The sequence below is a fragment of the Pseudophryne corroboree genome, unplaced genomic scaffold (assembly GCF_028390025.1).
Source record: "Pseudophryne corroboree isolate aPseCor3 unplaced genomic scaffold, aPseCor3.hap2 scaffold_375, whole genome shotgun sequence".
Lineage (NCBI taxonomy): Eukaryota > Metazoa > Chordata > Amphibia > Anura > Myobatrachidae > Pseudophryne > Pseudophryne corroboree.
The window spans coordinates 212,818-225,972 of record NW_026970025.1 but is presented as its reverse complement, the minus strand read 5'-3'; the positions used below and the strand labels follow the sequence as shown (position 1 = coordinate 225,972).

Sequence of the window (13,155 nt, the reverse complement as noted above, 5' to 3'; positions counted from 1 at the left end):
GAAAGCAGCAAGGAAGCAGTGGCGTTAATGTTTCCTGGTGTCAACTTGTATTATTTCAGTAGACATTGAAATGAGGATGCATCTTGCTGCCTTTCCAATGAAGCAAGTTTAATTTAGTAATAGGTGAAAAACCATCCTTACAAAGGTGTTAATCAGAGACTTGGCTTTGTGGACACTTTTCAGAGAACAAATTTGTTAGCATAAAAATAAAGCCAGAAAATGAAGAGCTGTTTAATCACTCGATTGGATTTTTCTGCCAGCATATTTTTTTTCTCTGCAACCCACTGCTAAATTGTGCTTCCTAGCTGTTTTTTTTATAAAATCACTGAATCAAATCTAACTCTGATTACATCAGAGAAGGCCATGTACCCTACACCATAAGAGGGGGTTTGAAATTTTGACTTGTCTACTTAAATATCACCAAAATCTGATCACAAGTTTAATTAGGTCCCTGGGTGGGATTGAACCACCAACCTTTCGGTTAATAGCCGAACACACTAACCGATTGCGCCACAGAGACACTTTGCAAAAAGTGCCTACTGACAAAGGCTAATAAGCATACATCTAGAACGTTTCCTAGAAAAACATTAAAAAATCAATAATCTGGAGAGTTTTTGTAAGATGTTTCTTCCATCAACTAACGAATAAACACATTGGTACTTTCCCATGATGAGTGAGTGCTTCAGGATCTCTTGCACTTACATGTGCAGCAGAGTACTGCAATGGAAGCATGCTGGACCCATAACCCAGAGGTAGGCAGATTGAAACTATCCTTTGCTATATGCATTTTTTTTGTTAATTTAAGTAATCAAAACTGGGATTGATATTTTTGCTCTTTTATTTTTACTTAAAGTACAATAACTTTTACCATTTTAATTTGTTTTAATAGTATATTGACAGTATAGTTTTCTTTCAAAAATCCACTTAATTTTCTTTACCCTGTTATTAAAATGGTAATTGACAAAAAAAACTACATTGTCACCAGAAGAGCAATACAAAATGTACAAGTGATATATTAAAATCATCTTTCCAGCTTGAATTTCAATGATGCATTGGGGCAACAATTTTGTGAGAAACATCTTCACCCTTAAATAAAGATTTTCGTAATTCCTTACCTGTGTGCTAATTAGATATCACCTTGTTTTCACATTAAACAGACTTCCACATGAGAAAGCAGCAAGGATGCAGTGGCGTTAATGTTTCCTGGTGTCAACCTGTATTATTTCAGTAGACATTGAAATGAGGATGCATCTTGCTGCCTTTCCAATGAAGCAAGTTTAATTTAGTAATAGGTGAAAAACCATCCCTACAAAGGTGTTAATCAGAGACTTGGCTTTGTGGACACTTTTCAGAGAACAAATTTGTTAGCATAAAAATAAAGCAAGAAAATTAAGAGCTGTTTAATCACTCAATTGGATTTTTATGCCAGCATATTTTTTTTCTCTGCAAACCACTGCTAAATTGTGCTTCCTAGCTGTTTTTATAAAATCACTGAATCAAATCTAACTCTGATTACATCAGAGAAGGCCAGGTACCCTACACAATAAGAGGGGGTTTGAAATTTTGACTTGTCTACTTAAATATCACCAAAATCTGATAACAAGGTCAATTACGTCCCTGGGTGGGATTGAACCACCAACCTTTTGGTTAATAGCCGTACACACTAACTGATTGCGCCACAGAGACACTTTGCAAAAGTACATACTGACAAAGGCTAATAAGCATTCATCTAAAACGTTTCCTAGAAAAACTTAATAAAGTCAATAATCTGGAGAGTTTTTGTAAGATGTTTCTTCTATCAACCAACGAAGAAACACATTGGTACTTTCCCATGATGAGTGAGTGCTTCAGGATCTCTTGCACTTACATGTGCAGCAGAGTACAGCAATGGAAGCATGCTGGGCCCATAACCCAGAGGTAGGCAGATTGAAACTATCCTCTGCTATATGCATTTTTTTGTTTGTTAATTAAAGTATTCCAAAACTGGGATTGATATTTTGGCTCTTTTATTTTTACTTAAAGTACAATAACTTTTACCATTTTAATTTGTTTTAATAGTATATTGACAGTATTGTTTTCTTTCAAAAATCCACTTCATTTTCTTTACCCTATTATTAAAATGGTAATTGACAAAAACAAACTACATTGTCACCAGAAGAGCAATACAAACTGTACAAGTGATATATTAAAATCATCTTTCCAGCTTGAATTTCAATGATGCATTGGGGCAACGATTTTGTGAGAAACATCTTCACCCTTAAATAAAGATTTTCTTAATTCCTTACCTGTGTGCTAATTAGATATCACCTTGTTTTCACATTAAACAGACTTCCACATGAGAAAGCAGCAAGGATGCAGTGGCGTTAATGTTTCCTGGTGTCAACCTGTATTATTTCAGTAGACATTGAAATGAGGATGCATCTTGCTGCCTTTCCAATGAAGCAAGTTTAATTTAGTAATAGGTGAAAAACCATCCTTACAAAGGTGTTAATCAGAGACTTGGCTTTGTGGACACTTTTCAGAGAACAAATTTGTTAGCATAAAAATAAAGCCAGAAAATAAAGAGCTGTTTAATCACTCAATTGGATTTTTCTGCCAGCATATTTTTTTTCTCTGCAACCCACTGCTAAATTGTGCTTCCTAGCTTTTTTTATAAAATCACTGAATCAAATCTAACTCTGATAACATCAGAGAAGGCCAGGTACCCTACACAATAACAGGGGGTATGAAATTTGACTTGTCTACTTAAAGTTCACCAAAATCTGATAACAAGGTCAATTAGGTCCCTGGGTGGGATTGAACCACCAACCTTATGGTTAATAGCTGTACATACTAACTGATTGCGCCACAGAGACACTTTGCAAAAGTCCATACTGACAAAGGCTAATAAGCATTCATCTAAAACGTTTCCTAGAAAAACTTTAAAAAGTCAATAATCTGGAGAGTTTTTGTAAGATGTTTCTTCCATCAACCAACGAAGAAACACATTGGTACTTTCCCATGATGAGTGAGTGCTTCAGGATCTCTTGCACTTACATGTGCAGCAGAGTACTGCAATGGAAGCATGCTGGGCCCATAACCCAGAGGTAGGCAGATTGAAACTATCCTCTGCTATATGCATTTTTTTTTGTTAATTAAAGTAATCCAAAACTGGGATTGATATTTTGTCTCTTTTATTTTTACTTAAAGTACAATAACTTTTACCATTTTAATTTGTTTTAATAGTATATTGACAGTATTGTTTTCTTTCAAAAATCCACTTCATTTTCTTTACCCTATTATTAAAATGGTAATTGACAAAAACAAACTACATTGTCACCAGAAGAGCAATACAAAATGTACAAGTGATATATTAAAATCATCTTTCCAGCTTGAATTTCAATGATGCATTGGGTCAACAATTTTGTGAGAAACATCTTCACCCTTAAATAAAGATTTTCTTAATTCCTTACCTGTGTGCTAATTAGATATCACCTTGTTTTCACATTAAACAGACTTCCACATGAGAAAGCAGCAAGGATGCAGTGGCGTTAATGTTTCCCGGTGTCAACCTGTATTATTTCAGTAGACATTGAAATGAGGATACATCTTGCTGCCTTTCCAATGAAGCAAGTTTAATTTAGTAATAGGTGAAAAACCATCCCTACAAAGGTGTTAATCAGAGACTTGGCTTTGTGGACACTTTTCAGAGAACAAATTTGTTAGCATAAAAATAAAGCCAGAAAATGAAGAGCTGTTTAATCACGCAATTTGATTTTTTTGCCAGCATATTTCTTTTTCTCTGCAACCCACTGCTAAATTGTGCTTCCTAGATGTTTTTATAAAATCACTTAATCAAATCTAACTCTGATTACATCAGAGAAGGCCAGGTACCCTACACCATAACAGGGGGTATGAAATTTGACTTGTCTACTTAAAGATCACCAAAATCTGATAACAAGGTCAAGTACGTCCCTGGGTGGGATTGAACCACCAACCTTTTGGTTAATAGCCGTACACACTAACTGATTGCGCCACAGAGACACTTTGCAAAAGTACATACTGACAAATGCTAATAAGCATTCATCTAAAACGTTTCCTAGAAAAACTTAAAAAAGTCAATAATCTGGAGAGTTTTTGTAAGATGTTTCTTCTATCAACCAACGAAGAAACACATTGGTACTTTCCCATGATGAGTGAGTGCTTCAGGATCTCTTGCACTTACATGTGCAGCAGAGTACAGCAATGGAAGCATGCTGGGCCCATAACCCAGAGGTAGGCAGATTGAAACTATCCTCTGCTATATGCATTTTTTTGTTTGTTAATTAAAGTAATCCAAAACTGGGATTGATATTTTGGCTCTTTTATTTTTACTTAAAGTACAATAACTTTTACCATTTTAATTTGTTTTAATAGTATATTGACAGTATTGTTTTCTTTCAAAAATCCACTTAATTTTCTTTACCCTATTATTAAAATGGTAATTGACAAAAACAAACTACATTGTCACCAGAAGAGCAATACAAAATGTACAAGTGATATATTAAAATCATCTTTCCAGCTTGAATTTCAATGATGCATTGGGGCAACGATTTTGTGAGAAACATCTTCACCCTTAAATAAAGATTTTCTTAATTCCTTACCTGTGTGCTAATTAGATATCACCTTGTTTTCACATTAAACAGACTTCCACATGAGAAAGCAGCAAGGATGCAGTGGCGTTAATGTTTCCTGGTGTCAACCTGTATTATTTCAGTAGACATTGAAATGAGGATGCATCTTGCTGCCTTTCCAATGAAGCAAGTTTAATTTAGTAATAGGTGAAAAACCATCCTTACAAAGGTGTTAATCAGAGACTTGGCTTTGTGGACACTTTTCAGAGAACAAATTTGTTAGCATAAAAATAAAGCCAGAAAATAAAGAGCTGTTTAATCACTCAATTGGATTTTTCTGCCAGCATATTTTTTTTCTCTGCAAACCACTGCTAAATTGTGCTTCCTAGCTGTTTTTATAAAATCACTGAATCAAATCTAACTCTGATTACATCAGAGAAGGCCAGGTACCCTACACCATAACAGGGGGTTTGAAATTTTGACTTGTCTACTTAAAAATCACCAAAATCTGATAACAAGGTCAATTAGGTCCCTGGGTGGGATTGAACCACCAACCTTTTGGTTAATAGCCGTACATACTAACTGATTGCGCCACAGAGACACTTTGCAAAAGTACATACTGACAAAGGCTAATAAGCATTCATCTAAAACGTTTCCTAGAAAAACTTTAAAAAGTCAATAATCTGGAGAGTTTTTGTAAGATGTTTCTTCCATCAACCAACGAAGAAACACATTGGTACTTTCCCATGATGAGTGAGTGCTTCAGGATCTCTTGCACTTACATGTGCAGCAGAGTACAGCAATGGAAGCATGCTGGGCCCATAACCCAGAGGTAGGCAGATTGAAACTATCTTCTGCTATATGCATTTTTTTTTGTTAATTAAAGTAATCCAAAACTGGGATTGATATTTTGGCTCTTTTATTTTTACATAAAGTACAATAACTTTTACCATTTTAATTTGTTTTAATAGTATATTGACAGTATTATTTTCTTTCAAAAATCCACTTCATTTTCTTTACCCTATTATTAAAATGGTAATTGACAAAAACAAACTACATTGTCACCAGAAGAGCAATACAAAATGTACAAGTGATATATTAAAATCATCTTTCCAGCTTGAATTTCAATGATGCATTGGGGCAACGATTTTGTGAGAAACATCTTCACCCTTAAATAAAGATTTTCTTAATTCCTTACCTGTGTGCTAATTAGATATCACCTTGTTTTCATATTAAACAGACTTCCACATGAGAAAGCAGCAAGGATGCAGTGGCGTTAATGTTTCCTGGTGTCAACTTGTATTATTTCAGTAGACATTGAAATGAGGATGCATCTTGCTGCCTTTCCAATGAAGCAAGTTTAATTTAGTAATAGGTGAAAAACCATCCTTACAAAGGTGTTAATCAGAGACTTGGCTTTGTGGACACTTTTCAGAGAACAAATTTGTTAGCATAAAAATAAAGCCAGAAAATGAAGAGCTGTTTAATCACTCAATTGGATTTTTCTGCCAGCATATTTTTTTTCTCTGCAACCCACTGCTAAATTGTGCTTCCTAGCTGTTTTTATAAAATCACTGAATCAAATCTAACTCTGATTACATCAGAGAAGGCCAGGTACCCTACACCGTAACAGGGGGTTTGAAATTTTGACTTGTCTACTTAAAGATCACCAAAATCTGATAACAAGGGAAATTAGGTCCCTGGGTGGGATTGAACCACCAACCTTTCGGTTAATAGCCAAACACACTAACCGATTGCGCCACAGAGACACTTTGCAAAAAGTGCCTACTGACAAAGGCTAATAAGCATACATCTGGAACGTTTCCTAGAAAAACATTAAAAAATCAATAATCTGGAGAGTTTTTGTAAGATGTTTCTTCCATCAACTAACGAATAAACACATTGGTACTTTCCCATGATGAGTGAGTGCTTCAGGATCTCTTGCACTTACATGTGCAGCAGAGTACTGCAATGGAAGCATGCTGGACCCATAACCCAGAGGTAGGCAGATTGAAACTATCCTTTGCTATATGCATTTTTTTTGTTAATTTAAGTAATCAAAACTGGGATTGATATTTTTGCTCTTTTATTTTTACTTTAAGTACAATAACTTTTACCATTTTAATTTGTTTTAATAGTATATTGACAGTATAGTTTTCTTTCAAAAATCCACTTAATTTTCTTTACCCTGTTATTAAAATGGTAATTGACAAAAAAACTACATTGTCACCAGAAGAGCAATACAAAATGTACAAGTGATATATTAAAATCATCTTTCCAGCTTGAATTTCAACGATGCATTGGGGCAACAATTTTGTGAGAAACATCTTCACCCTTAAATAAAGATTTTCGTAATTCCTTACCTGTGTGCTAATTAGATATCACCTTGTTTTCACATTAAACAGACTTCCACATGAGAAAGCAGCAAGGATGCAGTGGCGTTAATGTTTCCTGGTGTCAACCTGTATTATTTCAGTAGACATTGAAATGAGGATGCATCTTGCTGCCTTTCCAATGAAGCAAGTTTAATTTAGTAATAGGTGAAAAACCATCCCTACAAAGGTGTTAATCAGAGACTTGGCTTTGTGGACACTTTTCAGAGAACAAATTTGTTAGCATAAAAATAAAGCAAGAAAATTAAGAGCTGTTTAATCACTCAATTGGATTTTCTGCCAGCATATTTTTTTTCTCTGCAAACCACTGCTAAATTGTGCTTCCTAGCTGTTTTTATAAAATCACTGAATCAAATCTAACTCTGATTACATCAGAGAAGGCCAGGTACCCTACACAATAAGAGGGGGTTTGAAATTTTGACTTGTCTTCTTAAATATCACCAAAATCTGATAACAAGGTCAATTACGTCCCTGGGTGGGATTGAACCACCAACCTTTTGGTTAATAGCCGTACACACTAACTGATTGCGCCACAGAGACACTTTGCAAACAGTACATACTGACAAAGGCTAATAAGCATTCATCTAAAACGTTTCCTAGAAAAACTTAATAAAGTCAATAAACTGGAGAGTTTTTGTAAGATGTTTCTTCTATCAACCAACGAAGAAACACATTGGTACTTTCCCATGATGAGTGAGTGCTTCAGGATCTCTTGCACTTACATGTGCAGCAGAGTACAGCAATGGAAGCATGCTGGGCCCATAACCCAGAGGTAGGCAGATTGAAACTATCCTCTGCTATATGCATTTTTTTGTTTGTTAATTAAAGTATTCCAAAACTGGGATTGATATTTTGGCTCTTTTATTTTTACTTTAAGTACAATAACTTTTACCATTTTAATTTGTTTTAATAGTATATTGACAGTATTGTTTTCTTTCAAAAATCCACTTCATTTTCTTTACCCTATTATTAAAATGGTAATTGACAAAAACAAACTACATTGTCACCAGAAGAGCAATACAAAATGTACAAGTGATATATTAAAATCATCTTTCCAGCTTGAATTTCAATGATGCATTGGGGCAACGATTTTGTGAGAAACATCTTCACCCTTAAATAAAGATTTTCTTAATTCCTTACCTGTGTGCTAATTAGATATCACCTTGATTTCATATTAAACAGACTTCCACATGAGAAAGCAGCAAGGATGCAGTGGCGTTAATGTTTCCTGGTGTCAACTTGTATTATTTCAGTAGACATTGAAATGAGGATGCATCTTGCTGCCTTTCCAATGAAGCAAGTTTAATTTAGTAATAGGTGAAAAACCATCCTTACAAAGGTGTTAATCAGAGACTTGGCTTTGTGGACACTTTTCAGAGAACAAATTTGTTAGCATAAAAATAAAGCCAGAAAATGAAGAGCTGTTTAATCACTCAATTGGATTTTTCTGCCAGCATATTTTTTTTCTCTGCAACCCACTGCTAAATTGTGCTTCCTAGCTGTTTTTATAAAATCACTGAATCAAATCTAACTCTGATTACATCAGAGAAGGCCAGGTACCCTACACCGTAACAGGGGGTTTGAAATTTTGACTTGTCTACTTAAAGATCACCAAAATCTGATAACAAGGGAAATTAGGTCCCTGGGTGGGATTGAACCACCAACCTTTCGGTTAATAGCCAAACACACTAACCGATTGCGCCACAGAGACACTTTGCAAAAAGTGCCTACTGACAAAGGCTAATAAGCATACATCTGGAACGTTTCCTAGAAAAACATTAAAAAATCAATAATCTGGAGAGTTTTTGTAAGATGTTTCTTCCATCAACTAACGAATAAACACATTGGTACTTTCCCATGATGAGTGAGTGCTTCAGGATCTCTTGCACTTACATGTGCAGCAGAGTACTGCAATGGAAGCATGCTGGACCCATAACCCAGAGGTAGGCAGATTGAAACTATCCTTTGCTATATGCATTTTTTTTGTTAATTTAAGTAATCAAAACTGGGATTGATATTTTTGCTCTTTTATTTTTACTTTAAGTACAATAACTTTTACCATTTTAATTTGTTTTAATAGTATATTGACAGTATAGTTTTCTTTCAAAAATCCACTTAATTTTCTTTACCCTGTTATTAAAATGGTAATTGACAAAAAAAACTACATTGTCACCAGAAGAGCAATACAAAATGTACAAGTGATATATTAAAATCATCTTTCCAGCTTGAATTTCAATGATGCATTGGGGCAACAATTTTGTGAGAAACATCTTCACCCTTAAATAAAGATTTTCGTAATTCCTTACCTGTGTGCTAATTAGATATCACCTTGTTTTCACATTAAACAGACTTCCACATGAGAAAGCAGCAAGGATGCAGTGGCGTTAATGTTTCCTGGTGTCAACCTGTATTATTTCAGTAGACATTGAAATGAGGATGCATCTTGCTGCCTTTCCAATGAAGCAAGTTTAATTTAGTAATAGGTGAAAAACCATCCCTACAAAGGTGTTAATCAGAGACTTGGCTTTGTGGACACTTTTCAGAGAACAAATTTGTTAGCATAAAAATAAAGCAAGAAAATTAAGAGCTGTTTAATCACTCAATTGGATTTTCTGCCAGCATATTTTTTTTCTCTGCAAACCACTGCTAAATTGTGCTTCCTAGCTGTTTTTATAAAATCACTGAATCAAATCTAACTCTGATTACATCAGAGAAGGCCAGGTACCCTACACAATAAGAGGGGGTTTGAAATTTTGACTTGTCTTCTTAAATATCACCAAAATCTGATAACAAGGTCAATTACGTCCCTGGGTGGGATTGAACCACCAACCTTTTGGTTAATAGCCGTACACACTAACTGATTGCGCCACAGAGACACTTTGCAAAAGTATATACTGACAAATGCTGATAAGCATTCATCTAAAACGTTTCCTAGAAAAACTTAAAAAAGTCAATAATCTGGAGAGTTTTTTTAAGATGTTTCTTCTATCAACCAACGAAGAAACACATTGGTACTTTCCCATGATGAGTGAGTGCTTCAGGATCTCTTGCACGTACGTGTGCAGCAGAGTACAGCAATGGAAGCATGCTGGGCCCATAACCCAGAGGTAGGCAGATTGAAACTATCCTCTGCTATATGCATTTTTTTTTGTTAATTAAAGTAATCCAAAACTGGGATTGATATTTTGGCTCTTTTATTTTTACTTAAAGTACAATAACTCTTACCATTTTAATTTGTTTTAATAGTATATTGACAGTATTGTTTTCTTTCAAAAATCCACTTCATTTTCTTTACCCTATTATTAAAATGGTAATTGACAAAAACAAACTACATTGTCACCAGAAGAGCAATACAAAATGTACAAGTGATATATTAAAATCATCTTTCCAGCTTGAATTTCAATGATGCATTGGGGCAACGATTTTGTGAGAAACATCTTCACCCTTAAATAAAGATTTTCTTAATTCCTTACCTGTGTGCTAATTAGATATCACCTTGTTTTCACATTAAACAGACTTCCACATGAGAAAGCAGCAAGGATGCAGTGGCGTTAATGTTTCCTGGTGTCAACCTGTATTATTTCAGTAGACATTGAAATGAGGATGCATCTTGCTGCCTTTCCAATGAAGCAAGTTTAATTTAGTAATAGGTGAAAAACCATCCCTACAAAGGTGTTAATCAGAGACTTTACTTTGTGGACACTTTTCAGAGAACAAATTTGTTAGCATAAAAATAAAGCCAGAAAATGAAGAGCTGTTTAATCACTCAATTGGATTTTTCTGCCAGCATATTTCTTTTTCTCTACAACCCACTGCTAAATTGTGCTTCCTAGCTGTTTTTATAAATCACTGAATCAAATCTAACTCTGATTACATCAGAGAAGGCCAGGTACCCTACACCATAACAGGGGGTTTGAAATTTTGACTTGTCTACTTAAAGATCACCAAAATCTGATAACAAGGTCAATTACGTACCTGGGTGGGATTGAACCACCAACCTTTTGGTTAATAGCCGTACACACTAACTGATTGCGCCACAGAAACACATTGCAAAAGTATATACTGACAAGGGCTAATAAGCATTCATCTAAAACGTTTCCTAGAAAAACTTTAAAAAGTCAATAATCTGGAGAGTTTTTGTAAGATGTTTCTTCCATCAACCAACGAAGAAACACATTGGTACTTTCCCATGATGAGTGAGTGCTTCAGGATCTCTTGCACTTACATGTGCAGCAGAGTACAGCAATGGAAGCATGCTGGGCTCATAACCCAGAGGTAGGCAGATTGAAACTATCCTCTGCTGTATGCTTTTTTTTTTAAATTAAAGTAATCCAAAACTGGGATTGATATTTTGGCTCTTTTATTTTTACTTAAAGTACAATAACTTTTACCATTTTAATTTGTTTTAATAGTATATTGACAGTATTGTTTTCTTTCAAAAATCCACTTCATTTTCTTTACCCTATTATTAAAATGGTAATTGACAAAAACAAACTACATTGTCACCAGAAGAGCAATACAAAATGTACAAGTGATATATTAAAATCATCTTTCCAGCTTGAATTTCAATGATGCATTGGGGCAACGATTTTGTGAGAAACATCTTCACCCTTAAATAAAGATTTTCTTAATTCCTTACCTGTGTGCTAATTAGATATCACCTTGTTTTCATATTAAACAGACTTCCACATGAGAAAACAGCAAGGATGCAGTGGCGTTAATGTTTCCTGGTGTCAACTTGTATTATTTCAGTAGACATTGAAATGAGGATGCATCTTGCTGCCTTTCCAATGAAGCAAGTTTAATTTAGTAATAGGTGAAAAACCATCCTTACAAAGGTGTTAATCAGAGACTTGGCTTTGTGGACACTTTTCAGAGAACAAATTTGTTAGCATAAAAATAAAGCCAGAAAATAAAGAGCTGTTTAATCACTCAATTGGATTTTTCTGCCAGCATATTTTTTTTCTCTGCAACCCACTGCTAAATTGTGCTTCCTAGCTTTTTTTATAAAATCACTGAATCAAATCTAACTCTGATAACATCAGAGAAGGCCAGGTACCCTACACAATAACAGGGGGTATGAAATTTGACTTGTCTACTTAAAGATCACCACTACTTGAAGATGTTTCTCACAAAATTGTTGCCCCAATGCATCATTGAAATTCAAGCTGGAAAGATGATTTTAATATATCACTTGTACATTTTGTATTGCTCTTCTGGTGACAATGTAGTTTTTTTTGTCAATTACCATTTTAATAACAGGGTAAAGAAAATTAAGTGGATTTTTGAAAGAAAACTATACTGTCAATATACTATTAAAACAAATTAAAATGGTAAAAGTTATTGTACTTTAAGTAAAAATAAAAGAGCAAAAATATCAATCCCAGTTTTGATTACTTAAATTAACAAAAAAATGCATATAGCAAAGGATAGTTTCAATCTGCCTACCTCTGGGTTATGGGTCCAGCATGCTTCCATTGCAGTACTCTGCTGCACATGTAAGTGCAAGAGATCCTGAAGCACTCACTCATCATGGGAAAGTACCAATGTGTTTATTCGTTAGTTGATGGAAGAAACATCTTACAAAAACTCTCCAGATTATTGATTTTTTAATGTTTTTCTAGGAAACGTTCTAGATGTATGCTTATTAGCCTTTGTCAGTAGGCACTTTTCGCAAAGTGTCTCTGTGGCGCAATCGGTTAGTGTGTTCGGCTATTAACCGAAAGGTTGGTGGTTCAATCCCACCCAGGGACCTAATTAAACTTGTGATCAGATTTTGGTGATATTTAAGTAGACAAGTCAAAATTTCAAACCCCCTCTTATGGTGTAGGGTACATGGCCTTCTCTGATGTAATCAGAGTTAGATTTGATTCAGTGATTTTATAAAAAAAACAGCTAGGAAGCACAATTTAGCAGTGGGTTGCAGAGAAAAAAAATATGCTGGCAGAAAAATCCAATCGAGTGATTAAACAGCTCTTCATTTTCTGGCTTTATTTTTATGCTAACAAATTTGTTCTCTGAAAAGTGTCCACAAAGCCAAGTCTCTGATTAACACCTTTGTAAGGATGGTTTTTCACCTATTACTAAATTAAACTTGCTTCATTGGAAAGGCAGCAAGATGCATCCTCATTTCAATGTCTACTGAAATAATACAAGTTGACACCAGGAAA

General features: G+C 34.7%; 2 non-coding genes across 2 annotated transcripts; one reads left to right on the top strand and one right to left on the bottom strand.

Moving 5' to 3' along the window:
- Window positions 1-446: 446 nt before the first annotated feature.
- TRNAN-AUU (transfer RNA asparagine (anticodon AUU)) lies at window positions 447-520 on the bottom strand. The gene has a single exon. It is a non-coding gene; the product is annotated as a tRNA-Asn (tRNA).
- A 12,145-nt stretch (window positions 521-12,665) lies between these two features.
- Window positions 12,666-12,739, top strand: TRNAN-AUU (transfer RNA asparagine (anticodon AUU)). Its single transcript has one exon. It is a non-coding gene; the product is annotated as a tRNA-Asn (tRNA).
- Window positions 12,740-13,155: the final 416 nt, after the last annotated feature.